The sequence below is a fragment of the Micropterus salmoides genome, unplaced genomic scaffold (assembly GCF_014851395.1).
Source record: "Micropterus salmoides isolate LMB-PRFRI ecotype aquatic unplaced genomic scaffold, ASM1485139v1 Ms_hic_scaffold_23, whole genome shotgun sequence".
NCBI classification, from domain to species: domain Eukaryota; kingdom Metazoa; phylum Chordata; class Actinopteri; order Centrarchiformes; family Centrarchidae; genus Micropterus; species Micropterus salmoides.
Window position 1 is genome coordinate 4,668,847 of NW_024041484.1, and position 27,285 is coordinate 4,696,131.

Sequence of the window (27,285 nt, forward strand, 5' to 3'; positions counted from 1 at the left end):
AAGATTGATTATTCCAGGTTTGTCACAGCAATCTGGTTATGTTTAGTTAGTCAGAGGTTAGGTTTGGTTAGTTTGTTTACATGACAGTTGTAATGACTGGAATGTAGCCTCAATCAGGTTACAATGAAAACATTTAGCAGGCACATGGACAAACTAAAAAGCACACTGTACACAGAGTGGATAGAGTAGTGATGTGGTTCAGTAAAGCTCCTGATGATAACAGCAGCTGTTGCTCTCCTCTCTGACTCCCTGCGGCTTGTCACACTGATCCCACATCAAAGGCTGCTCCTGACTCGCACACTTTAATCTACTGTATAGGATTCTTCAGCGTGACCTCTGCTCGGTTTGCTTTTCTCACCTGCTATATACATTAAACCTTCTCAGACATTGTAATGGTTCTAATTGTTGTTTAAAATTATTAACACGGAGGCCTGGATCTGCTAACTCGCCCACATCTCATTAACACAGACTCCTTGCTCCTGGTTAGTAGTCTTCCATTTTGAGGACTGATGTGTTAGCATGTTTAGTCAATCTTGCTAAAAATAAAATAAAAAAAAGTACACACTTTCAAATCTTCAACAGGCCTCAACACAAATCACTCAATGTGACAAACTGTTGAAGAGACAAGAGAACAGCTAAAGAGGACTTTAGCAAAGTGGGAGAGAAGTTAACCCGTAATTGAAGGTTGAACCTTCAAAAGCAGCAGATTAATGGGAGGAAAGCTGCTCATTTCTGGCCCCGACCTGCTGGACGGTTTCCAGACCTGAAATTCTTGCTTGGCAGCTGTGTACTATCCCCAGCACATTCACTTCCCTCATGGGTGGGGTCAGCTCCCTTCACTCAGGTAACACTGACATTTCAGAATCTAAGCAACAGTATGTTCGCTATGTGTGCTCCTGTGCAAACACCGCATAAATTATCCAATTTCACAAGTCCTTTCATGTAGTTCATCTAATATGAGTTTAGGTTATGAGAATGAGCAAATATATATTTGCCACATTTTTATAATTCTAGATAGAAAAACACAAGAAATGACACAATTTACACATTTACTGTATATGTCATTCAAATAAATACATTCAAAACTACTTGATTGGTCTCTCAAGGGGCAATTTGAGGCAAGTGAGTTTGCGAACAGAAGTTCACGTAGCCAATTCTTTTACACACATAAAACACACACAATCTAGAAATACAATATTACATACAGACAAAAACTTCCATAGCTGGCCAAGAATATCCAACACAAGAAAAAGGCTTAGTGTGTCCAAAACTGTCAGAAATGTGAGTGCATTTATCAGTCTATACACAAGGTAAACTCCCCTTTTCTTGTACTGTGGAAGTTCACAAGTCTAATAGCTCCTGGAATAAGACCAAACTCCTAATAATTGTTTTACATCCAGGTTTTACATCTTGATGGCAGCAGCTTAAAGCAGTCATAGAGGACTTGTGGGGTCTTTGATAATGTTAAATGACAACACCCTGTAATCAGATCTTGTCCTTTTGGCAAAGGCATGTAAAACAGCAAATTAATGAAAAAGTTAAAATGCTTTTGATAAAAAAGGAATAAAACGTCAATATTCAGCGATCTACTTGGAAGGAATTTAGTTAACGTAGAGGCAGTAGTGATGCTGCTGAGCCTTTTTCAAAATGACATCGGTATTTTCAATAAATCCCAACCTGTCATCACACAGGTCCAAGCATTTGTGCTTTAAAATAGCATTCCTTAAAATCTTTTTTGTCTTTTCTTTATATGTTGCTTTGTTCAGAGATGAACAATATCTAAAACACATGAAAGTGACACTGAATGACAAAAGACATAACCTGTTAAAAAGTTAAATCCCATGATGTTACTCAATATTCAATCAATGCCCCAGGTTGTAACACAGGCTTTCTTTTCAAATTTTATAGTCTCCAAGCCCAGGTTCAGATAAACATGATAACATCACTATGATCATCACAAACAGATTTACTGTTATGAGTAACATCTGGTGACAGAATTTCCCCTGTATGATTGCCAACATGATGTTAGTCTCAGTTTCATTTAGATAAACATATTGTAGTTTTTTCCAAACGGTGTCGAAATTGGCCAGACAACAATAAACCACGCCACGTGTATCTCGTCACACCGGCTCTCTGTGAGGACCGTCTCTGTCTTGACAGATGATCACAGCTGACAAAGACACTTACTTCGTTACACCCTCATCTCCTTGAAGACTGTGCCTATTGTACTATATCTGTGTCCAGAGATCAGAGCGGCTGATGGGTACCTGCAGCGACAGCCACAAGACATTAGCGGAGACAAAAGCATCAGCGGGTCATTTGTAAAGTGGCAGACAGTAGAACAATGGGATGACGATAAGAGACAGAAACCAGAGAGGGGGAATACATTCTGCCTGGTGACAGGGAAGCGACACAGGACAACATTTATAAACAATGAGCTCATGTAGATACGGGCACGTCTGTGTTACGCCTTACAGACGTACAACATTTGGACAATCTGTATTTTCAGTTAAGGGCACAGAGATCTGGAACAAGTTACATTAACTAAACTTGATTGCCTGAAATGGCACTATAACGCTTGAATAGCACTTTACTACATAAACAGCACTTTAATAATATAAGCATGGCATCTTGCACAGATTACAGTATGATTCACTTTGGTAACCAGTTCATGACCTGTATACTGCAACATAATGATTGTTTTGTACATTGTGGTTTAATGTACTGTTTCTTTTATTGTTTTTATTATGTTTTATATTCCCCGCAACCTGACCCCGGATAAGCGGATGAAGATGGATGGATGGATGGTTTATATTGACTTGTACTGTCTGCAGATGAAAAATAGCCTTCTGGCTAAATCTGGCATATTTAAGTCATGGATGTTCATTAATGTGCACTGTCCCTTTTAAATTAATAAATAAATTTAAACTGAAATTGAAGCACACTGTATTGATCTAAAACACTGATACTACAAGCGGTGAGTTCTATTGAAAAAAAAAGTGCTTTCAGTGTGATAATCTGTGTTAGTGAGCACTTCTCCTTTGCAGAGATAATCCATCCACCTCACAGGTGTGGCATATCAAGATGCTGATCAGACAGCATGGGTATTGCACAGGTGTGCCTTAAGCTGGCCACAATAAAAGGCCACTCGAAAGTATGTTTCAGAGACAGCTCTCCACTCTGCTTTGCTTAAAATACGTGCCTAGTCTATTTATGAATCAAGCAGCACAGAGCAGATCAAGTCAGATAATGTGGTTGCACCTGTAAAGGAAACTTAAACAGTGGAGTCAGGTTTCACAGTGGAAAAACATGGCCTCCCACTCAAAGAACTTGACAGTGAGTTAAAGAGTTGTATTATATGCCAAATTATAACTGGGAATTTATTTTATATTGGCGGTAAGGCTCCATAACAGACTGTTGGTGCACTGAATTGTTATTTGTTGTGTTAGTATTATAAATCTCAAGGGAACCCATACAATTAGAAAATTGCAGAAATGTTACTTGGCTATTCCTTTTTTAAATTTGTATTAGTTATATATCTGTAAGGATTTAGACTACAGACAACATACAGTACAGTATGTAGTAGGCACAGATTTAATAGCACAATTCAAAGTAATGATATATTGACCCTGCCAATCTAATCTAAAAATCTAATGCCACCCCCTTCCCAACAATCCTGTCGCCTGTCTGGGGTGTTGCATGCTGTACAGATTATAAAGCCCCTTGAGATAGCCCAATAGTAATGTTGGGCTATATAAATAAAACTGACTTGACATACGGCTTCATAGTAAATAAAACTGTAAGTATTTACAAGGAAAAAATTTCTTGACAGGAAGGATTTTTGCAGCGCACACAAGATGTGAGTCCAAATGCCCTGCAGCAGAGACCACAATAAAATTAATATCAACCTCAGCAGTGTTCAATATACTGGCTGAAAGAGCACATATTCATCCGTTACTTTTATTCCTGCTTTGATGAGAAATCCTGTAATGTGACAGGGTTAGAACGCAATATTGGTTTCCAGGTAGCACTTTGAGCTGATATTGAATGTTGGGTAACACTCAATGTCATCTGCTGCTAGTACGATTGAGGCTTCGCTACCAAAGCAGACTGTAAACCCTGCAATGAAATTTCATTTTCTTGGTCAATTCTTTAAATTTTACCACAACACAGCATGTCACTCTGCTGAGGCTAACCCTAGAGCAGTTTCATCATTCTGGATTTCAGGAGTGCTTCTGACCCAACCTGGGCTTAAGGTTTTAAGGCCCTGGCAAGGGCTTTAGAGGCCTGTCAGCCCTGGCACGAATGAGAGCCTATAACTCTTGTGAAGAAAAGGCCATTTTTTTTGTCATTAATTCTTTATTTCTTCTTACACAGGACAAAATAAATATATGTAAGAACTGATCAGCTTTTGAATTCATAATCCAAACATAAGGTGACCACATTTCTGAAATGAAAACCGGGGACATTTTTGGTTTGGTCAGTATGTCATTAAAAATATAATGTTATATACAGTGGGTACGGAAAGTATTCAGACCCCTTTAAATTTTTCACTCTTTGTTTCATTGCAGCCATTTTCCAAAAATCAAAAAAGTTCATTTTATTTCTCAGTAATGTACACTCAGCACCCCATATTGACAGAAAAAAAAACAGAAATGTAGAAATTTTTGCAAATTTATTAAAAAAGAAAAACTGAAATATCACATGGTCATAAGTATTCAGACCCTTTGCTCAGTATTTAGTAGAAGCACCCTTTTGATCCAATACAGCCATGAGTCGTTTTGGGAAAGATGCAACAAGTTTTTCACATCTGGATTTGGGTATCCTCTGCCATTCCTCCTTGCAGATCCTCTCCAGTTCTGTCAGGTTGGATGGTAAACGTTGGTGGACAGCCATTTTCAGGTCTCTCCAGAGATGCTCAATTGGGTTTAAGTCAGGGCTCTGGCTGGGCCATTCAAGAACAGCCACGGAGTTGTTGTGAAGCCACTCCTTCGTTATTTTAGCGGTGTGCTTAGGGTCATTGTCTTGTTGGAAGGTAAACCTTCGGCCCAGTCTGAGGTCCAGAGCACTCTGGAAAAGGTTTTCATCCAGGATATCCCTGTACTTGGCCGCATTCATCTTTCCCTCGATTGCAACCAGTCGTCCTGTCCCTGCAGCTGAAAAACACCCCCACAGCATGATGCTGCCACCACCATGCTTCACTGTTGAGACTGTATTGGACAGGTGATGAGCAGTGCCTGGTTTTCTCCACACATACCGCTTAGAATTAAGGCCAAAAAGTTCTATCTTGGTCTCATCAGACCAGAGGATCTTATTTATCACCATCTTGGAGTCCTTCAGGTGTTTTTAGCAAACTCCATGCAGGCTTTCATGTGTCTTGCACTGAGGAGAGGCTTCCGTCGGGCCACTCTGCCATAAAGCCCCGACTGGTGGATTGCTGCAGTGATGGTTGACTTACAACTTTCTCCCATCTCCCGACTGCATCTCTGGAGCTCAGCCACAGTGACCTTTGGGTTCTTCTTTACCTCTCTCACCAAGGCTCTTCTCCCCCGATAGCTCAGTTTGGCCGGACGGCCAGCTCTAGGAAGGGTTCTGGTCGTCCCAAACGTCTTCCATTTGAGGATTATGGAGGCCACTGTGCTCTTAGGAACCTTAAGTGCAGCAGAAATTTTTTGTAACCTTGGCCAGATCTGTGCCTTGCCACAATTCTGTCTCTGAGCTCTTCAGGCAGTTCCTTTGACCTCATGATTCTCATTTGCTCTGACATGCACTGTGAGCTGTAAGGTCTTATATAGACAGGTGTGTGGCTTTCCTAATCAAGTCCAATCAGTATAATCAAACACAGCTGGACTCAAATGAAGGTGTAGAACCATCTCAAGGATGATCAGAAGAAATAGACAGCACCTGAGTTAAATATGAGTGTCACGGCAAAGGGTCTGAATACTTATGACCATGTGATATTTCAGTTTTTCTTTTTTAATAAATTTGCAAAAATTTCTACATTTCTGTTTTTTTCTGTCAATATGGGGTGCTGAGTGTACATTACTGAGAAATAAAATGAACTTTTTTGATTTTTGGAAAATGGCTGCAATGAAACAAAGAGTGAAAAATTTAAAGGGGTCTGAATACTTTCCGTACCCACTGTATGTGAAATAATAAAGGGGGGCAATTGCAATCTGTCAAATATAACCCTAATGAGTATAATCAACTAATTTCAGGGCAGAAATAACCTTTCAGTCAATAAGCAGAGGCTGCAATCACTGTCTGGCAAGCAGAATACTGCATTTTATGTGTGGTTTTGGCCATTTAAGTTCAGTTATAATCTGTCAAATATGACCCTCATGAAAATAATCAAGTCATTTTGAGGCAATCTACCTTTCAGTCAATGAGTAGAAGCTGCAATCACTTTCTGGAAGTGGAATAGTGCATTACATGAGTTGTATTCCATTTAAAGGTATTTCAACAGGTAAGGAGGACTGCATTTGTTGGTACACAGCAAATGAAACAATGTAGAGTCATAAGGATAATTGCAAAAGAGTTCATGTTTTTATTATATATATAACTCAGTAGAAAGTCAAGTTAATTATGGGCTTCATTCCATTTTCCAAATATAAACAAGGATATTAGACATAGGCCTACCAAACATTTATTCCATTGGCAACAACAGGCTTCTGTTATTGCCTATAATCACGTAAATGTCATGCTTGGTTACGCTATAAACTGCAAACACTTATTTGGCCACAATTGTGATTTTTCTCACAAAGTCTCACAAAGACATTTGCTATTACCATGGACATAAAGTGATGTTTATTTACACAATATGTCTGTTTGATCCAGATAAAAGCAGCTGTAGTTGTGAAGAGACTGGGCGATACATGTGGACGGCAATCACTTTTCAGCATAACACCTGTATGCTCTGCTGTCCAGTCTTTCTGGCTGCGTAAAATCTGCTTTCAGGTCCGTTAACACCTTAAACAGTCTATGATTAACACACAATTAAAAACGGGGACATCTCAGCTCCAGATGGGGACAGGCCACCAAAACCGGGGACTGTCCCCGGAGAACGGGGACGTCTGGTCAACCTATTTTGGGGGCAGCATATCACCAGAATGTTGTTTACCCCTATCATAAGAAACAAGGAAATGCACAGTCCCTCCTAGGGCTGCCCCCTAATAGTCAGTTATACTATTAGTGTTTGTTTGCTCTACTATCCCAGGAACGTTCCTGGACAGCCGACAACAGTTTCATCAGTCGACTAGGAAACTCTTTCGCTGGGGGCTGCCCAAGTCCCTACCATAGGTCTTTATTTCTTCCAACAAAAAGCTAATTTAGCAACCATATTAACTCTGTAAGTAATGCTATACAATTAGCTACCTTTATAAGCTATCGCTAAATAAGCATTCACAGCTGTTTACTTGCCAGTTATTATTATTAGCCAAGAGCTGTTTCCAAAGGTGGAAAGCAATGCCAGTCCTGTTTAGCTTCCATTTCTATCATTTCTATCTAGCCCTTGGGGCAGAGCTACTGCTTCATCCTCGCATGTTGGACAGAGTGCAGACCGGACGCTCCAGGGACTTAACGTCGCCTCTTGAACTGCAAAGTGGTAATACAAGACAGGACAAGCCAGAGCTAGCTGGTTAGCATGCTAACTTCAGTAGATAACTCTGCAATACACTACATAGACATCTTTGACATTATGTCAAAACTGTTATTTTTTCTCATTCTGTTAATAATGTTGATGTGAATATAAGGGGACATTTAACGCAAGAAACAAGAAAAAGATGGTGGAAATATGATTAAAAACTGATAATAGAGAACACCAGTATGTGCAAATGAGTAACAGAATATCAGAAAGCCATTACAAAAGGCAGTCTGATGAGCAGCTGATGGAATGTGTGACCAAATTCATATTACAAAATGGCAAAAAATAAAAATAAACAATCCCAGACCAAAACAAAAAGAAAAGCACAATATGACAAAAATGATTTAAAATGCAGCCTGTATTTCACAGACAGAAAGAGCAAAATAGCCGCTCTACCTGGCAACCCGGCATGCTCCTGTCTATGTGAGCAAAGAACGGTATGCACTCTCCTTACTGCCAGAGTTAATCACCAAACCACAGCCACCTGGCAGCAAAACCAATAAATAATACCAGTATGACAACATGGATATATGGACATGTTGGTGCTCTCTGCTGAGCATTTGGTCTCAACCAATATTTGACTTGGCTGTGTTTTAGCTTTGGCTTGCTGCAGTTAAGCGTCTCTGGCGTTAAAAAAGCCAACTATGAAGTGGGGGAAAGAAAGCATTAAAACACCATTCCTGCAGTGGCCACCTTGTGACCTCTCAAACATAGAGATGTACACTCACACACCTGTACAGGCATGAAGTGGTGTTTAAGTGGTGTCGAAAATTAGTATCACTTGGTAGGGAAGATCAACAGGTAGACTGCAAAAACAGAGTGTTCTGGTATGCAGACACTCAGGGAGTGCTGATGATAGTTACATAACTAAACCAAAGACTGGCAAATCGCATGGCAATAAATGTGATACAAAATCTGGGCATGATTAAAATTATGCAAAGGGTCTAAACTAAGCAGGCAGATGTTATATAATTGTTTTAGGAACCTTTATATAATGAACATGAAAACGTAAATCCCATTCTTTGTTCATTCTTTCATGACTGTCACGGTGTTTCTACAAAAAAGTACATAAGTGGAATGTAATTAAGTACATTTACTCAAGTACTGTACATGAGAATTTCCATTTTTAGGAATTTTATACTTCTCCACTACATCTCAGAGGCAAACAGTGTACTTTTTTCTTCATTACGTTTGTCTTACAGCTGTAGTTAAATGCTTTGTAGTTTTTGTCATTGGCAAATTACCACACAAAATTCTAGTACCCACAAATAAGGATTTTACAGCAATAGTCATTAGTAATTGGACTACACTTCACGGTACTGGACTTCAATCATCAGTTGTTGTTGTAGAAATAGGTTTGTTCAGTTGTAAACGGATGTTTCTGGGGGCATTTTCGGTGTTCACTAGACCTTATCCAGCAGAGAGATGACTGGAAATTAGAGAGAAACAGAGGATGACATGCAAAGGTTCCCAGTACCAGGGACGCTGCAATCACATGGTCAGGTCTTAAAACCCTGTTGCATTTCTGACAGAGTAGCACATCTTGTTACCACAAGCAACCACAGATATTACATAATATCTCAATGACTTAATAACTTAATAATAAAATATAAATTATATAATTAAGCTTCCACCTGTAGTCTGCTTTGTGTAATGTCCTTAACGGGAACATTTTTTGCCCACAAACAGCTTAATATGGCCACTTGTTGAATTGCTTGTTGGATTGTATGTTTCAGAAAGTAACAAAAAAATTTTGACACAGCCCCCCAATTTCAACATTGGAAGGGTATGATAGGAGGGGGGCTCAAAAATGATGTGACATTTTGACAAGTGCTTCGCTATGATGATTGGTCTGGAAATGTATGCATGTTTTTTAAGCTGTAGGAGCCAGCCCAGAGCATCATGTTACTGCCAAATGTCTTGGTATACAAGCACAGAAGAGTTTGACCACTTCAGACACACAACCTTTATGTGGACTGGTGTACTTTACAGTTGTCTGTACTGTGCTCACAAGGTATCTATTGTGGTTTTTAGCTGCAGCATTTTACTGTGCAACTGTGCCTGATGATGACTTTTAATATAGCTAAGGTGAAAAAGCAGATCAAATTTTCATGCTATATTTTGAATTTAGTACAAATGCACTGTGTAAATGCTTTGCTAACATATTTATCCACAATTCGGTGTTCCTCTATTCATGGTGAATTTGCAACTTGCACTGCTCAGCCATGATAGTAAAAAACACTTTCATTACCAGTTGAGTCAGACCCAGACGGGAGCATCTGTGTCCTCGGCAGGCCGACAGTCCACCAGCCAACTGCAGTGAGACAGCCCAGACAAACTGTCCTGCTGCGGCAGAGTGTCGGAGGGAGCGGCCTTTGCTGACTCAGAGTTTGAAAACGAAGCCAGACATTTGACAGCGGCCCTCTTCCCCCCCCAACCACACTCCTCCACAAACTTTGATTAAACATGTCAGGGGAGATACAATCTGCTGTTACACAACATTTACATAAGGTGCAGTTTACAGGCAGGAAGGGGCAGAATGGAGATGCATTTTTAATCATAATTGTCATGGAGACAGTTAAAAAAACATGTCTGCATTAGTTAAACTGCTGTACAAAACAATACTATACAATGTCTGCGCAGACGTTAATAATCCAGGGATGTAATGGTTACTGCAAAGGTTTGATTTGTAGGTCATTACATGTTTGTTAAATTTATTTTTAACTTAGGACAGAGCCAGGATTAGATCTTTTTCCGCTGTTCCCAGTCTTCATGCTAAGCTAGGCTAATCATAGCTTGACTCCAGTTCAGTGCTCCCTATTTAATGCTCATGTTTGAGCCTTAGGTAACATGTTGAGATACTCCTTTATTTGAGCAAAGTTTTCTTACTGGGAATCAAAGATTACTTCCCTTTCTCATCTTCTCAGTCTCATTAGCATGAACACCCACACACACTTCTGCACTCTCACGGTGCTGCTTGATAAACAGAGCTCCTCAGCACCCGCTTCTCCAATTTCAGCAGTAAACTTCACTGAATGAAGTTGAGGCCAACTAGACTCAGAGTGGAGGGGGTAAAATAATACAGGAGCCGCCGCCGAGCTCCTTGATCCTCTGGGACAGTCAGACAGGAAGTGCTTTAATCAAGGCTTCCTGTACTGCCATGTTTTGTCTAAAGGAGAGAAATAATGCATCCAGCAGCTGTTGCAGGAGGCTCAGTGTCTTGGCTGAACAAGAGAGCTTCAGTAACTTGTGCAAGAAAGCAGAATTAGGCAGGGCTAGCTGGTTAACTAAAACGCAACATGCTAATACTATTATTATTGTTGTTGTCTGGTTATTTGTTAGATCCTGCTATTTGACACTGTCTTGACTAGGTCTCGCTTGAAAATGAGGTTTTAATCTCAATGTGACTTCCTAGTTAAATAAAGTTTTTTCTTAAAAAAGAAAGAAAAAAAACTAGCTCGGCTAATCCTCATTATGCTTCAATTCAAAATATGTGCTTGTGTGAAACCCTGTATGCTACCACCTTTTCAACATCAGAAATGGGTGTGTGTGTGTGTGTGTGTGTGTGTGTGTGGGGGGGGGGGGGGGCATCCAAGTCACATCACAGTTTATACATTTATAGTTCCCTGAAAATTAATTTTAAGACTTTAGTGATCTCCTGACTTTTTGATGGCTTTTGGCGAAACAGACAATCTGACAATATCATGGCCAGTTTACAAAGCAACAGCCACATGTGCAAATGTGAAAAACTATGGCAGTAATTGTAACTAGTAACTTCTCTCTCCAGCTTTCTTTTTTCAGTCTGCACGCAGTTACTTCTGCTAAGTCTGCATTGTTATCACAATTTACATGCATTACTGCATTGAGACTACAAAGACATACAGAGACACCCAGAGGTCTTGGAGAGCGATCAGGGAGGCATTGGGATGAGGCCATGATGGCATGCTTTTCACTCTACCTTCTGGTCTAGACATTCAGAACACACTTATGACTTCAGAGCTGTTTTGCAAAGACCCTTATCACAGTTTGTTTTAGAGATGTATCTCAGTCTGGACAGTCAGATTGTGCTCCATTCAATTCATGTGACTCTGACGTCACTCTAGACTAGAGCTCGCTACTTGTCCTGTGGAGAGTTGCAGGGCTTATATGTGCTGTACAGTGCCAGAAACTGTAATGAATGCAATGAAAAGGACAAAAAGTTGTGAACATTTGTCATAAATCTGGAGAAATACAGGAAATTGGAAGAATTGTGACTCCGGGAGGAAATTATTCTTTTTCGCATGCAGGTCACTTTCAGACCATAGCCAGTTCACTCTTGAGTCTGATATCGGCCACATTCAAAACATAATGTGAACAGTCAATCAAAAAAATCAGATCTTGGCAATAAATATGAATTGAGCATTAAGTTCTGCAGTGTGAACATAGTCTTAGTCTCTGAGTAAAAATGCTAGTTAAAAGCCTTAAAATAATGGAAAGAAATGCTGCATAACAATTTCTGAGTAAAAACATGACATGGATTTCCACCCAATTGTTCACCTTTGCGCTGGATCAGGCTAACTGATGGAGATAAGCTACAACGCATGGTCAAATCTGGTCACAAGGGTTGACAAATACTCCTCATGGCTTGCATGTGGGCTCCTCATTGTTTTTCATTTGGTTTGTATGCAATTTTGTCTTCAACATCTTACCACAGTTTAACAACAAGCCCATTATCAGTAGTAAATATATGAACTTGTGGCAAGACAGTCCAGACAATAGACACACTGTTGAGCGAGACATGAGCTCACTAACAGGCACCTTTATCTCCATGAACCGGTTTTCTGACACATGATACTCTGACTGTTCCTTCAGAACATTACCGGGACAGTTAAGGTATGCAGAGAGCCATTCCTTTAATAGCTAATAGACATAAAACACTTGAAACTGGAATGGCGCTACTTCAGTTGAGGAGGGGAATGAGAGCCACATCCCCATCCTTTTAAAACCCACTCAGCTACAGATGCTTCTGCTCTCACACAGCCCAAATCTTTTTGATGATGCAGAGCCCAGTTTTAGACAAACAGTTAATATATTATTACATATTCAAACTATTATAAACAGCTAAATGTCAAACTATTCACCAAAGTCCAGATGTAATGCTTTTTATTTATCATAGACCCCAGAAAAGGGACTAATAGACATCTAATCAGCTTACCCTCATTTTATCCTAGACCATAGACATTTGTAACCATTGAATGTCCAATCAACATATAATCACTCAAAGAACAGTTCCTGCCACTGTCTACTCCCCCTCACATGCTGTAGCCAGAGCCTTGTGGTTGCAATGTGAAACATGGTGGAGCCGAGGACGAGCATTCTTGCTCTGTCCAATTTACCTCAAAGTTCTCTACTTTTGAAAATCATATTCTGCCACATTCTCATGCATATCAACTTCTGTGGTGTGGTTTAGCATAGTCAGTTAATTCCTTTTACATGATACATTTATTAGTCCATACATTTGAAAATAATTTAGCGTAGGGCTGGACAATAAAACAATAACTAATTATCAGGACATAGTGTTTTTCAATAACAATACAACAAATGTTCAATGATTTGATTTATTCACTTGAATCATAGGGCTTATTTTTTAATTTATGAAAAAAAGCTTTTACTTGATTTTATTCATGAATATTTGTTGACAAAGATTTTATCATAATTGTTTGGAATGTTCTACCTCAGATTTGTGAAGTGATCCACTGTTTGGCATCAAGTGTTGACCATAAAATTAACCATCAAGTTTCTTCAACTTTCACTCAGGAGCGAAAAAAATCAGCCTTTAAACTCGAAAGAAATAACGATTTGATACTTGATAACATTTTTGGCCATATCGTCCAGCCCTAATTTAGCATCTCATTAGCTGTTTCACTTCTGTGTCTTCACAATCATTGTCTGAGTAAGAAGGTGGCTTCAAAGAACCATTGGCTATGACACATTTTTTGTAGTTTTTGCAGTCCAAGCATCTCCACAGTCTTCATCGTGGTGCCAGATATTCATTGTGTAAAATTTTGGCAGTGTCGGTCGGTTGGTCGATCGATTGCCCAAAAAGATTGTTCCTGCTGACTTTAGTGCAAACGAGAGGTTGATATTTTTGTTTTTTAGTGAAATACCTCAACAATTGTTCGATTGATAGTCATAGAATTTGGTACATTCATGGTGCACAGATGATGAAATCCTAATGACTTTGGTTATCCTCTGACCTTTCAGCTGGCACCACCAGTGGGCCAAAGTTGTCAATTTCCTTCAGCGTTTGACCCCTTCCTGACACACAGCACAGATCATCAAAGGACAGAGGGAGAGTGCGCAGACTTTAGAAGACTATTAGGATTTGGCCCAGGACTGTGGCTGTTCTGCTCTCTGTGTGCGAAGTGAATGAATGAAACATGCAGAGAGATGTTTATCTTATAGAGTGATAAAGGTTGTGGCCTTCTAATGTCTCCTTCACTGTGTCTCAATCTTGTTATGTCTTCATGTCTTTCAGATCGGTGTGAGTCACAACCCTTGCCCTGGGAAATAATAGCTCACAACACTTTTGTATGGGAGCATGTTTTTGACATACTGTACATCCTTCCATAGTGTAACAGACGTTTAGTTGGATCTAGCATTATCAGGAATTTGGGTTTTTATGTGTGCATTAGTTTAAAAAGTATTTTCTCAAGGCTGTTGTTATCAGTTGTCCCTTTAGTTACATTCTGAAAGTTGGAATTTTTATTTTAATGATTAATTCTAATAGCGTCACGCGGTACACGTGTGTCTTAAGAACCAAAACAATTCAATAGATGTGTGATACAGCTTCGGTTATTCTTGTCAGCTGTAGCTGGTGATGACACACACATTTGTTTTACAGGTGAGAACTTCCCAATGAGGCTCAGGAGATAGAGCGGGTTGCCTGTTAATTGGAAGATCGGCGGTTCAATCCCTGTGGCTGTGTTTTAATGATCGGGTCCGTTAGTTTTGGAGATGAGACGACCTCAGAGGTAATTCGGCTCCCGGTAGAACCCTGTCAGGGCACAGAAGTGGAGTGGACCCAGAACAACTCTCATCAGCTGTTAGGACTAAAGTTACTGTTCGGCTGTGTTAAAACTATAGCACAACATCACTGCACTGTAACAACGTTATGCTTTATTAAATGTCACATAATTAACAAAATAGATATGTAATGTCAGTCCAGTGACTGTTACCTGTCAACCGACTTGCCTCTCATTCTCCAGCGCTGGCAGTCACTCAGGCTGCCGAATGAACGATAGACTCCAAGGACCCTTGTGAGTGGTGAACGATTCATTCCTGCTCCATAGCCTAAATGTCACGTGACAAATGAACGACTCAAACCCAGAGACCCAGTCGTGAACTAATCAATTCTGCACCCAGTGCTGACGGAGCCCATGCAGCTGCCGTGTGACGAGTGAACGTAAGAGTCCAAGACTATTCACGCATGCTAACAACAGGACAACTAGCTTATCAACAACAGTTAATACTTCACTGATGTTGAAAGGGGAGACGTCTCCAACATCTCGAGGTTCTTTATAGATGTCGGAGTTTAGGTCCAGCAGGTACTTAGCTCACTTGGGTTTTTTTTAGCATTTCGTTAGTGCTGCTCTGTAGTGTTGCTTGCAGGCTGCTTGTATCCTTTGCCAGCATCCGATAACCAGTGAAGAGTATAAGTTAATCACAGCAGAGTAGGACGGGACTTGTCAAAACTCTGGCAGGGAAAAGATAACGTGATTCAACCAGAGTGAATGAGACGAGAACACGGCACTGTGAGCAGCTCTTGCGACTCTTTTTCAAAAAAGCCACTAGTGCAAAATCTTGCTACTTTTTCTGGTGTTATTGGAGACTCTGAAGTGAAACGCACGTGTCATTTTTATACTCTTCTCAATGAGCAGCGGGTGCTGCTGTGGGCCCCTCCCCCGTCCTCAAGAACTCACAGGTGGCCTGAGACTGCAAATGAATCCTGCATGTGCAAATTTGTTTAGAACTGCATGGTTGTAGTTCTGAACATATTTTGGGTGTTTTTTATTCACTGTTTGTCTCTCCCATGACGCGATTCTTCTCTCCTAAAGCGTCCATTGCAATTACATGCACATGGCAAATTAGGTGATGACGTCATTTAGCGACTTCTAGTGACTTACTTACTAGTGGCTTTTTGGTGGTTGTGCAAAGTTTACAACGGACGACAATGTTCTTCGCATCTAAGACCGTGACACATTAATGGCAAAACTTACAGCTTAGTAGACTTACTGAGTAACGTCTCGGGTTACGTATGTAACCCTTGTTCCCCGAGAAGGGGAACGAGACACTGCGTCAGTGACGACACTACGGGAACGCCTCTGGGCGTGGCAGGGCTGAAATCATGAATGAAACTACTCCAATCCTGTTGCCATTGCTAGAACGGTAGCGTGTGACGGTGTAACTGGAGGCGTATATAAGCACGCCGGCACACCGGACACATTAGCTCTTTGCTATGAAGGCACTCCAGGTGGGGCGAGGTGTGGCCAACCGACGCAGTGTCTTGTTCCCCTTCGAGGGAACTTGAACTGCGTCAGTGATGACACTATGGGAATGAGAATACCCACTATTCCACGCCGAAGCCCCCGCCTGCCCCACCAGCGTGCAAAAACCTGTAGGCACGACTAGGAGGAGAGTGCACGGGTGCCGGGTGCAGGAGGAAGGTCCAGACTGTAAAACCGGATGAAAGTGTGAGGAGTGGCCCAGCCAGCTGCCTCACACAAATCCTGGAGCGAAGCCCCTACAAGGAGGACCCTAGAGGCCGCCATGCCTCGAGTAGAGTGCGCCCTTACGGCCATAGGTGAAGGTAACCCACGCACCTGATAGGCCAGGGAAATAGTCTGAACAATCCAGTTGCTGATCGTGTGTTTAGAAGCGGGGAGCCCAGCCTTCGGGGACCCGAAACACACCAGCAACTGGTCTGCTTTCTTCCACCGGGAGGACCTCAGAGTGTAAATACTCAGTGCTTTGACCGGGCAGAGCAGATGAAGTCTCCCGTTCTCCACCGTCACATGAGGTGGGGGATGAAACGCCTGCAGCACCGTAGACCCTGCCAACCTGGACGGAACCTTAGGGACATAGGGGGTTCGAAGGGGGCCTCAGCCAGCGCTTCGAGAACCACCGCCAGGTCCCAAGTGGGAACCCTGGAACGAGTCACAGGTCTCATCCTCCGGGCTCCACCGAGGAAGCGCACGACCAGTGGAAGCCTCCCCAGAGGCCCATCCCTCAGAGGGGTGTGGAACGCCGCCACGGCAGCCACACCTTGAGTGTGGATGGCGAAAGGCCAGCAGAGAAACAGTCCTGGAGGAACTCCAGTACCATAGTCACTGGGCAGGTAACTGGGTTCACCGCCCGTTCTCTACACCAGGTGGCAAACACATTCCACTTCAGGCCGTACGTCCTTCTCGTGGATGGGGCTCTGGAGCTGAGCAGCGTCTTGACTGTCCCCGCCATTAGGTCCGCCTCCAGGAACTGGAGGGGCTGGGGGCGAGAGGTAGAACCACAGGGGACAGTGCGTAGTCTCTCGAGACGCAAACAAGTCCACGTCTACGGAGCCGAACCTTTCACATAATAACTCCACCACCTGGGAGTGGAGTCTCCCTGATTCTGGGTCCCAGGGACGTATGTCGCTCTGAGGGACAGCAGTCTCTGCTGGGACCACAGGAGGATCTGATGTGCCAGTTTGCATAACGGGCGCGAGCGCAGACCCCCCTGGTGATTCAAATAGGCCAGCACCGCCGTTTTGTCGGTGCTGACAAGGACGTGGCGACCGCGGAGAGCGGGCAGAAAACTCCTCAGAGCTCTGAAAACCGCCAACATTTCCAGGCAATTTATGTGCCAAGAGAAATGATGCTCCTCCCAGGAGCCTCTCGCAAAGTGGCCGTCCATGACCGCGCCCCATCCCCTGAGTGAGGCGTCTGTTGAATTAATTGTTCGGCGACAGATCGTTCCCAACACGGGACCTTGGGACAGGAACCAAGATTTCCTCCATACAGACAGGGAACGAAGGCATCTGCTCGTAACCCGTATCAGATGGAGCGGATTTCCCCTCGGGGAGAATCCCTTGGATTTTAGCCACCACTGCAATATGCAGCAGGCCAGACAGGATTACGAGACCCAACACCCTCTGAAAGTGTTTTACAGTGATGGTGCGGCCTAGCTTCACTCTGGTCACCGAGGACAAAATGGACCCGACGCGTGCAGGCGACAGGTGGGCCCGCATCGTCGTCGAGTCCCACACCACCCCTAGGAATGTAGTCCGTTGGGCGGGCGTCAGCACGCTCTTCTTCGCATTGAGCCGCAGCCCCAAACGCTGAAGGTGGGTGAGGATCTCGATGCCGAACCGCTAACTCCCGAGACTGAGCCAAGATGAGCCAGTCGTCGATGTAGTTTAATATGCGGATGCCCTGGAGCCTCAGCGTTGCCAGAGCTGCATCCATGCATTTGGTGAACATGCGAGGAGAGAGTGCTAGGCCAAACGGAAGAACCCGATATTGGTACACCGCGCCCCGAAGGCGAACCTCAGGAACTTCCCGTGAGAGGGACGGATGGAGATGTGGAAATATGCGTCTCGTAGATCTATCGTGACAAACCAATCCTCGGATTGGATGTGACTGATGATGGCGGGGATGGTGAGCATCCTGAACCTGAATCTCCTCAGAGATTGGTTCAGGGACCGCAGATCTAAAATCGGACGCAGTCCTCCGTCCTTCTTGGGAACTATGAAGTACCGGCTGTAGAACCCGGACTCCCTGACTGGCGGGGAAATTAGTTCTATGGCCCCTTTCTCCAGCAGAGAGCTAACTTCTTGTCCCAACACCTGGCTCTGCTCTGAGTGCACCGCAGTCCAGACCACCCTGTTGAATCTGGGGGGGGCGGACCTGGAACTGTAGCCTGTAGCCCTCCATGACAGTGCGCAGGACCCACGTGGAAAGGTTGGCAAGGCCCTGCCAAGCTCCTGCGAAATCCACCAAGGTGGCGGCACCCTGGCAAGTGGAGGTCCGCCAGGGAAAACCTGCCAAAAACCCGTGGCGTGTGAGCCCGAGCGCCTCCGGACTGCGGCCCCTCGGGGCGGGCAGAACGGCGCATGCTCGCTGGAGGCTAGCGCTTCACGAACATGGCGGGATAACAGCGCCTGCTGCCATGAGGGAGGGGACCTCGGTCGCCTTCTCTCGGGGGGCTTCTCAGGACCTCTTCCCCTGCAGAACAGTCCTCAGATCCTCTGTCTCGGGGGGCTGTGGGAGAGAGCGCCGCCTCCAGTCCCGGGTGCGCTGAGGGGGACCTCGAGCAGCGACACTCTGCCTGTGGTGGTAGGAGCTGGACGACAGCTGACGCACGACGTCAACCGACGCAGTTCGAGTTCCCTCGAAGGGGAACGCGTTAGAGCCCAACACTGGTCAAGAATAACTATCCTAGCTGTATAAAAAGCACCCTGGTAATTAAACAGTTTGGTGAATAAATAATGGCACAACTCTATACAGACACATGCTGGATATTTTCTGTGTCTGTCAAAGCTCATGGTTTGTCTCATTTTTCCAAACAAAACAGAAATGTTACATATGTCAGTTCCTGTGAATCAGTACGCTTCCAAATGGAAACAAATACAACAGTCGACCTCGTTAAATATATAACTATTTACCTGTATCAGTAAGGTTCACACTCAGGTAAAGAAACAACATAAAAGCACAATAGAAATTGTTTTATCAAAAAGCCATATAAGAGATAAAAGAGAAAAAAGTCTTTCTACAGTCTTTTAAAGACAGGTATTCAACCCAGTAATTTATGACAGATAGAATTGTTTTGGTTGCAGTTAGTAGATCTGTCTGGATGTAAGTTTAGCACAGGGTAGTTCTTTATCTGGTTGCAGAACTGATTCATTTTTCAGACATACTTCAGTTGACCTGGATCTCTCACCTCCCAGCAATTGTAAAGTGAGCTGTTGCAACCTGAGTGCAGGAAGTAACTGATGCCGCTCAAATCGTTGCAACACATTTATCACCAGGCTCAATCAAGGGGTCTGAAAGTCAAAGTTACTGTTTGGGCAACAACAGATAAGCAAATCTGTAACTTTGCATGAGGTGGCCAGAGTCAGCTTCATTTTTGCTCCTGATTATAATAGTGTAGTCTTTTTTCTCACTTCCTTTAAGTACAGTTTAAGTCTTAGTAATTTAAAACATATGTATGTTAGTTTTAGAGGTCTAGTTTTTGTCAGCAAAGTTTTAGACATATTTGTGATTATTATATTTTGCCTTCTAAGCAATCAGAGGCTACCGATCTTTGATGTGTAGAGTACATACATGTTCCCATATTTCAGAGGATAAAGTGCTGTCTACCTGTTTTTTATCAGACTAAAATACTTCATATGCACAGTCTCCATGTCATTCTGCCTTGTTTTTAAACCATAGACTCACTCTTTGGAATACAGTTGTCACAAACTCTGGATGCTTGAACATACAATAAACGGAACAGCTATGAATGATGTTATGTTAGGTTCCCATTTAGTAAATGTTGACGTGAGGGACTGCATGTTTTCATGGTTTATCCCAGCTGTTTTGTTTCCGTTTCTTGTTTAATTTTCAGTTGAGCTCTAGCTGAATGCTAGTACATAAATCTGTCAATATTTTTCTATCCGAGAAACCTGTAACTTTAGCTGTGATGCTGCTTATTAGTGCAACAGGTTACACAGCAAAATTAACTTTTGGGCAGCAGAGGATATGTTTTACCAATCTGGACCATACAGTATGTGATTCGACAGATGCATGCAGGTTGTTGATTAAATTGCATAACTATAGGTCTACAGGAAACTAAGTCCACCTAGCAGCACCTATAAAGCTTGCATTACATCTTGTTTGACTAATCCACACAAAAACTGAATTGGAAACAATGGCTTTACGTGGAATCTATTAAAACAGTTGTGATTCAGACTTGCTTATTCATATAAATGTGTATTTGAACAATTCCTGCTGCAATATTGTCTTCATGATAAAAGCCCAAAGTTGGAGAAATTCAACTTCACTTAACAATGTAAACCTGCTGGCAAACTGGGCAACAAAGGATGAGTTTAACAGTCATTTTCCTTTTATATAAGAAGTATCTCTGTGATGAATGCAGAATGTCATGTGGTCTAGACTAGAAATTGGGCTCATCTTGTGTAACACAAGATCCCAGGTAAGACTTACACAACACTAAGGGGTGATAAAGTTGAGCAGCAGACACCATATCTCTGCTGAATCAGTTGAACCTGTGCCACAGCTGAGTCAAATATTGTCACAACCTCTCCAGGGGCGACAAAATATCCCAGTGGTAAGGTAGCCACCAGCATATCAGCAATCAGCCTCAGCTCAACAATAAGCCTACATTCTGCCTCCTTTATCCTGACAGGTACATCTACCACCGCTGCAGGGCTGAGCCGTCCTGCTCCCACTGTGGCTCCCGCTGCCGCGGATAAAGCTGAAAGGAAAAGGGAGTTTTCCCATCGCTTTTCTCACGGCGTTCATATCCATGCCACAGAGAATTAGTTTACAGAGACCTACCGCTGCAAAACGTGGTTGCAGTGTCTTGCTGATCAACTGCACAGAGCAATCATTGCTCGATTGCAGGAAGTTCATTCAGAGCAAAGGAGAGCAGAGTGACAGCTCGTGAATGGAGGTCACAGGAAAAAGTAGAGCAACGGCTTCACTTCAGGGGAAAGATAGAGAATACTTGACATGACAATAAAACGATCTTATACCCAAACTAGCACCTACAGATGAAGGCAGTGCACATGGCTAATGTTTCAAGGAAAAGTACACTCTAACACTGTTCTTAAAGAAGACATTAACTGTAATACTGTATAGAATATGGCATATTATTGATGAAATCTGTTTTAATCAGCTTTTATAATATCTTCTGTCTTTCTTTTTACCTGCTTTTTATGCACAAGCTGAAAATGCACATACAGATATAATATAAAACACACAGTTGGGTGTAAATGTACCAAAGAAAGAGTGAGTGAGAATGGACAAAATTGACAACTTTTTCTGATAATCTCTCACATGTTCACTCAGCATGATAAAGAAGCCGTCAAAACGGCAGAGCTGCTGACTAAATGGCAAACTGTGCAAAAATGTAAATCTGTGAGAGTCTCCAACATATATTTGTCCCTTATGAGACGGGGTCGACTTATTTCACAACCCTTTCTCTAAAACTAAAATCAGACTGCCAATGTTCTTCCCATGCTGCTGTAAACTGAGAGGAAATGAACAATGACTACCTTTAAATAATTAAAGGTAATAACATCCGTCAGCCATGACTTCATCTAATGACCATTTAATGAAAAAATAAATCTGCATGGAGAGAAATGAAAATCTGAACGTTTCATTGCTTTTCCAGTTTTATGAGAATTCTCAAGGCTCCTCTGAAAACAGTTTACCCCCACTAGACATTTTATTAATGAGTCCATTTTGTTCTTCTGGGTAAAAAAGGTCACTGTCATTAGGCTGATGAGGAACTCATTAAATTCTTCAATGTTTCCGTTGTTCCACTAAGTTGGCTCGAATACATCAGATATGTTGGCTAAATACCTGCATTATGGACTGCAGGTAAATGCTTGTGACATTTTGGACCGAGAGGATGGATGTTGAGATGTAGAGATTGAGTATCTGATTCAGCTACTTACCAGGGTATGTAATGAGCATGGATGCCTTGTAAGCACAACAGGGATGTTGCTAGTGTTATAGTAAAAAAAAAAATAGAATACATGGTTTTGCAGCTTATATTTTAAGGCAGGAAAGGCCTGAAACTCAATTACATCAGCTTAACCCCAACTGAACTGCACGGCAGCCCAGAGTGCTTAGACAGATCCATCACAGAAGTTTCAGAAGTCTGGATTGAGACAACAGGTGATCTTTGTCTGGAACAAGCTTCCAGAGTAGCTTGCGCCATCTAGCACTCTATCAGCTGTCAATCATTTCTTCTAACTCACTTATCGTTGTCAGTACAGTGGTAGCAGCACAGTAAAGGTTAAGTTACAGTTTGAGTGGATCCGTTAACCATTCATTTCAAGTCTTTTAAAGAGGTGGTATTGTGCTCATTTTCAGGTTCAAAATCTTATTTAGGGGTTGTACCAGAACAGGTTTACATGGTTTAATTTTCAAAAAACATACAGCCCATTGCTGAAGCTCCTGTTTTCACCCTCCACCGCTCTTGAGCTACAGAGTGATGCATCTTACTTGTACAAAATCTTTGTTGGGAGTTGCACATGCACAGTTCCCAGGTAAGGACTACTAGCCAATCAGAAGCAGAGAAGGGCAGGTCGTAAGTAACAAGGTAGTGTGATCCAAATCAAAGCCGCTTCAGACTGCGACCGTAACCTAGCAGATGGTATAAGTTATTACCAGTCCACAACCACACAACATCATTGTTCCACATCTTACCATTAGGACTGAACATTGAACTGTTGCCGGTGTTCTGACGATCTCTGCTGCCTTGCCGAAAAATGCTTCCATAGCGCAAATTGATAGACTCGACTGTACTCGGCCCTGCTCCGTTTTCCATTGCAGACAGTACCCAGAGCGACGCCATACTCAACTGCCGCGACATAATGTTCAATGCGACACACACTCCAGCAATCCACACAGCTCTTAAAATATATACAGTCTATGGTTAAAACGTTTCAATATTACATTCAATATTAGAATGTAAAGACAGATGAGCGGTATGAAAACCTTCCAGCTGTGTTTTCCTCTGCTGTTGTTGCTGCAGCGGTATGTGTGACGGCGGGAGCAGAGGGCTCTGTGAGCGGGCGGCTGGCCGGCCTCACATGCTCCTCCCGCCGGTTGGCACAAGCTTCCAACGAAGCCACTTGCGGAGCGCCTCAACTCCGAAAATATTCATCACGCCATCACTTCTCGTAAAACTGTCAATATTCAAAATCTACACAGCTGATTTTACCTCAAAACTTCTCAGAAGTGGATTTAGTGATGAAATTCCGTACGAAAACTGTAAAATATAAAACTTTCTGTTGCTGGCCTCTGTCTGGTGCAGCAATGATGATGCAGTGAATAGTGAATATTCTCTCTGACCACTCAGCAGTCTGTCGTGTTTTCACGTTACATTTTAGTATCCCTCAGCTGACTTGGAACCTCGACGGAGGTGAGGTGATACTCCGCTCAGACTAGCTTGGTTTGAGGGCGTGTCTGACCCCGCTAGCCGCTTGGCAAGCTTTATGACGCGTTTTCATTGTGAAGTAAAGGAAGTGAAGGGCTGGACTACAAACAAGCTGTTTTCAAGCAGTTCAGAGCAGGGTTTTCTGTGGGAGATGGGAACTCCCTTTGGGTTGGACTTTGGGCTTTTTCACTTTGCAAACCTTTTACATGCACAAAAAAGAGATATAACTCTTTAAGTCAAATTCTTCTCCCTTCCAACCCTTCTGCTCTGCAGTTTGGAAACATCTGGTGCACCACACTTCCTTTCAAGCTAATCTCAGGCTTTTTATCTTACCTTGTCACCTACTCTGTCACTTCAGAGAGGCAGAGGAATAGGTGAGCCTGCTGGGAGACAAAGAAGACATTGTTCAAACCTGTCCCAGTAACATCCAGCAACACAAAAAGAGGTTTGCTGGCTGAAATACAGAGAGCCTTAAATCTAGGAGGCAACATGAGCCAGGTGTGGAGGTACAGTCAGTACAGGGCTGGTGAGTTCACCTTGCACATGCTTTGAACTTCTCTGTGATGTAATCTTCTGGAGGAACACAAGTAAACAAAAAGCTGTTTGGAATTTTGAACACATACAAGACCAGGGACTTCTTGTGCATGTAATAACCACCAAACAGCAAATCAACTTGTAGTGGATTTGTCTTTTAAAAGGGCTACGCAAAATTCAAGGGCCAGACTACAATGTTATTCATTGAGGAGAACAAGTACAACTCCCCTGAGTCCTTACGCCTACGTTGCAGACTCTTCTCCATTTTTGCCCTCTTGCCAGCTTCATCTCACTGAACACTGGGAAGCCGGAATAGTCTGTCCATACTGTATTTGTTACAGCACAACACACAGAGCAGAATGAAGCCATTTCACTTTGTTGTATAATAAACACATATATGCATATGTACGAAAGATCACAGCTTTCTGAATTTGAGCAACTTTGTGCATCTTTCAGAATTCAGTCAATGAAGCGCTCTGAAGACAACAGGTGCATTTCAGGGGCACTCGGATTTTAACTCTGATCTGCCCGAGTACAGTACCAACATTTCCCTCAGGCAGAGATGTTCTACTAAACAGAAAGTATTTCATTTTAGTTAAACACATATTGCACAACCTAAAAGCAAATCAGGGACAAACTAATTATGGCAAAACTTTAACTGTCAATGTTGTTTAATGTTTTAGCCGAACATTTTTAGACAGCCCGCAGCTTCGCGGCATTGCAGGTTATGCAGGTTAAATACAGTCAAACCTGACAACAGATACTGCAGACATCATTGTTTTCATAATCTTTTCATAACAGTCACTATTATCATTTTTGTGTGAAAGCCTTTTAGAAATCTGATACATTTGCTTGTGGCTGAGCTTTTTGATGTGGCAGTACCTTTATTCTGAGCATGGCTTATTGTTTTAGAAGTTACATAACTGTTTTGTTGGTGAATTATTGTTGATGCGTTTCATTCAGTGCTGTCTCTGTCACCGGAGGGATGGGAAAGTCCACCTCTGTTTCTGTTTATCACCCCGGGTGATAGAGGTGTGTTTGTTGGCAGGGATCTGCATCTGCTGCGTTGGAGGCCATCCCACACAAAGATGTTTTCTGGAGTGTAACAGAGCAAGGCAGGGAAGGCGTGAGTAATCCAGCACCGCGGTGAGTAATGGCCTGAATAATACAGCGTGTTCCCTGAGGTGGTGGAGGAGGACCAGGTGGCTCTCAGGAGCCTGACACGCAACAGACTGGAGGAGAGCGCTCGACTCGGGTGAGGTCAGACCGCTGGAGTCAGCTGCTTGCTGACTTCCAGGGCAGGTCTGCTTCCTAACACTGTACTAATGAGTTAAGGTATGTTCACACCAAGCATTTCTAGAGCAGGATATTTAAAACCTGGAGCACTTACCTTCAGTTTGGTTTATTAGAGCACATCTCTATTATAAGTTATTATCTCTCTCTGAGATAACACCTCAATTAATAAATCAACCCAACAAAATGAATGTAGCAAAACTAAATGTGTCCACTATACAATAAAACACACTGTGGGTGTGACTGAGGCGGACAGTTCTCAGAGCAGGAACTTCTCAACCACACACTGAACCGCTGACCAACATTTACTGATGAGCCCTGTTTTGCTTCTCTCACACAAGTAACGCCCAAAAGCCACAGTCTGTCTCACACACACACACACACTCACACACACATCCAAACATGTGACGACAGTAGAAGAAGAGACCACATGTTTTTATGAGGCCACCATAGGTCACAGTCCGGATGTTTAGATCAGTGTGGTTACTGATTGAGTGGTTATCTAAATTCCTACAGGCGTGAGAAATCATTTGTGGTATCTTAGTTTGGACATATAAATCAATAATTCAATAACTTAAAAAAAAAGATGTCATGAAAAACAGGACAACGAAAGAAGAATCATAATAATTACAAAATGCATTAATACATGAAAAACATTACTGTTACTTTGTTAAAATGGTACAAATCAGGGAAACACTTAACACTCAAATAACTGCTTGCACATGCACACATCTGACTTAAATATTGTCCAACATTCCCCTTAATTTTCCCTTTTTGTCCCTTCAAAACCTGACAGTCAATAACAAAGAGTGATGCCCCACGCAAGGTGACTTCCCGCTCACCGTGACATTAAAGAAACTGGGAAAGCCGGTCCCCTGCCTCCATATTTCTAATAAAACCTCAACCCTCACCTCTCCATCTTTGAGCTTGACCCAGTGACCTGCAGCTAGGCGGCCACAGCCACACCCCTTGGCCTAATGTTTAGCTATTATGAAACCAATCTCTCTACATCTGTTAGTTTCAGACAGATTTTATGAGCACAGGTGATTTAAGTCCAGGTCATGGACGAGCCACCAGTTTGGACATTAAGTGTTTATTAATCAAGGACACTTCAGCAAGCCTCGGTTGTCTGGCGGAAGATTAGTTTTAATGATACCAGGTAAGTTTTGGGGTTATATAAATTCTGTTCATGAAACATAATTATTACCAGTTTGTACTTTTCTTCGGTCCACACCCTGAGAAGTGAATGAGTAGATGTCATTTCCAGATGGCTCAGCTGACTAGTATGAGACAATGCTGATGGAATAAATTATAACTGACTTTAAAGGTGAAGTTGCACTCTGACATGAGAGGTAGGTTTGTGAGACAAAGTGTCAGCGTCAGTGTCATTTACTGATCAATGACGACTGACTGAATGACAGCTGGTATTTTACAACTGCATTGCAGGCATCTAGCCAGATCTGGCAACAGGGTTCCCACGCTCGTTGAAAAGCCTTGACTGTACGGCTTGAAAGTGTGCATTTGAGAAACAATATAAGGCTTGGATGCACTTATTGGATTTTTATTTAATCTAAGCCCACAGGTTGATCAGTATACAGCTCTCTTGGCCTTCCTCTGCCACAGAATCA

The 27,285-nt window shown here is 42.6% G+C and overlaps 1 protein-coding gene and 1 pseudogene across 5 annotated transcripts in view; one reads left to right on the plus strand and one right to left on the minus strand.

Moving 5' to 3' along the window:
- The window catches only part of LOC119918173, a 24,295-nt pseudogene extending 3,164 nt beyond the window's left edge, over positions 1-21,131 (plus strand).
- kcnc2 (potassium voltage-gated channel, Shaw-related subfamily, member 2) overlaps positions 1-27,285 on the minus strand; it is a 186,324-nt gene that overhangs the window by 95,728 nt on the left and 63,311 nt on the right. The gene's annotated exons all lie outside the window — the stretch shown is intronic.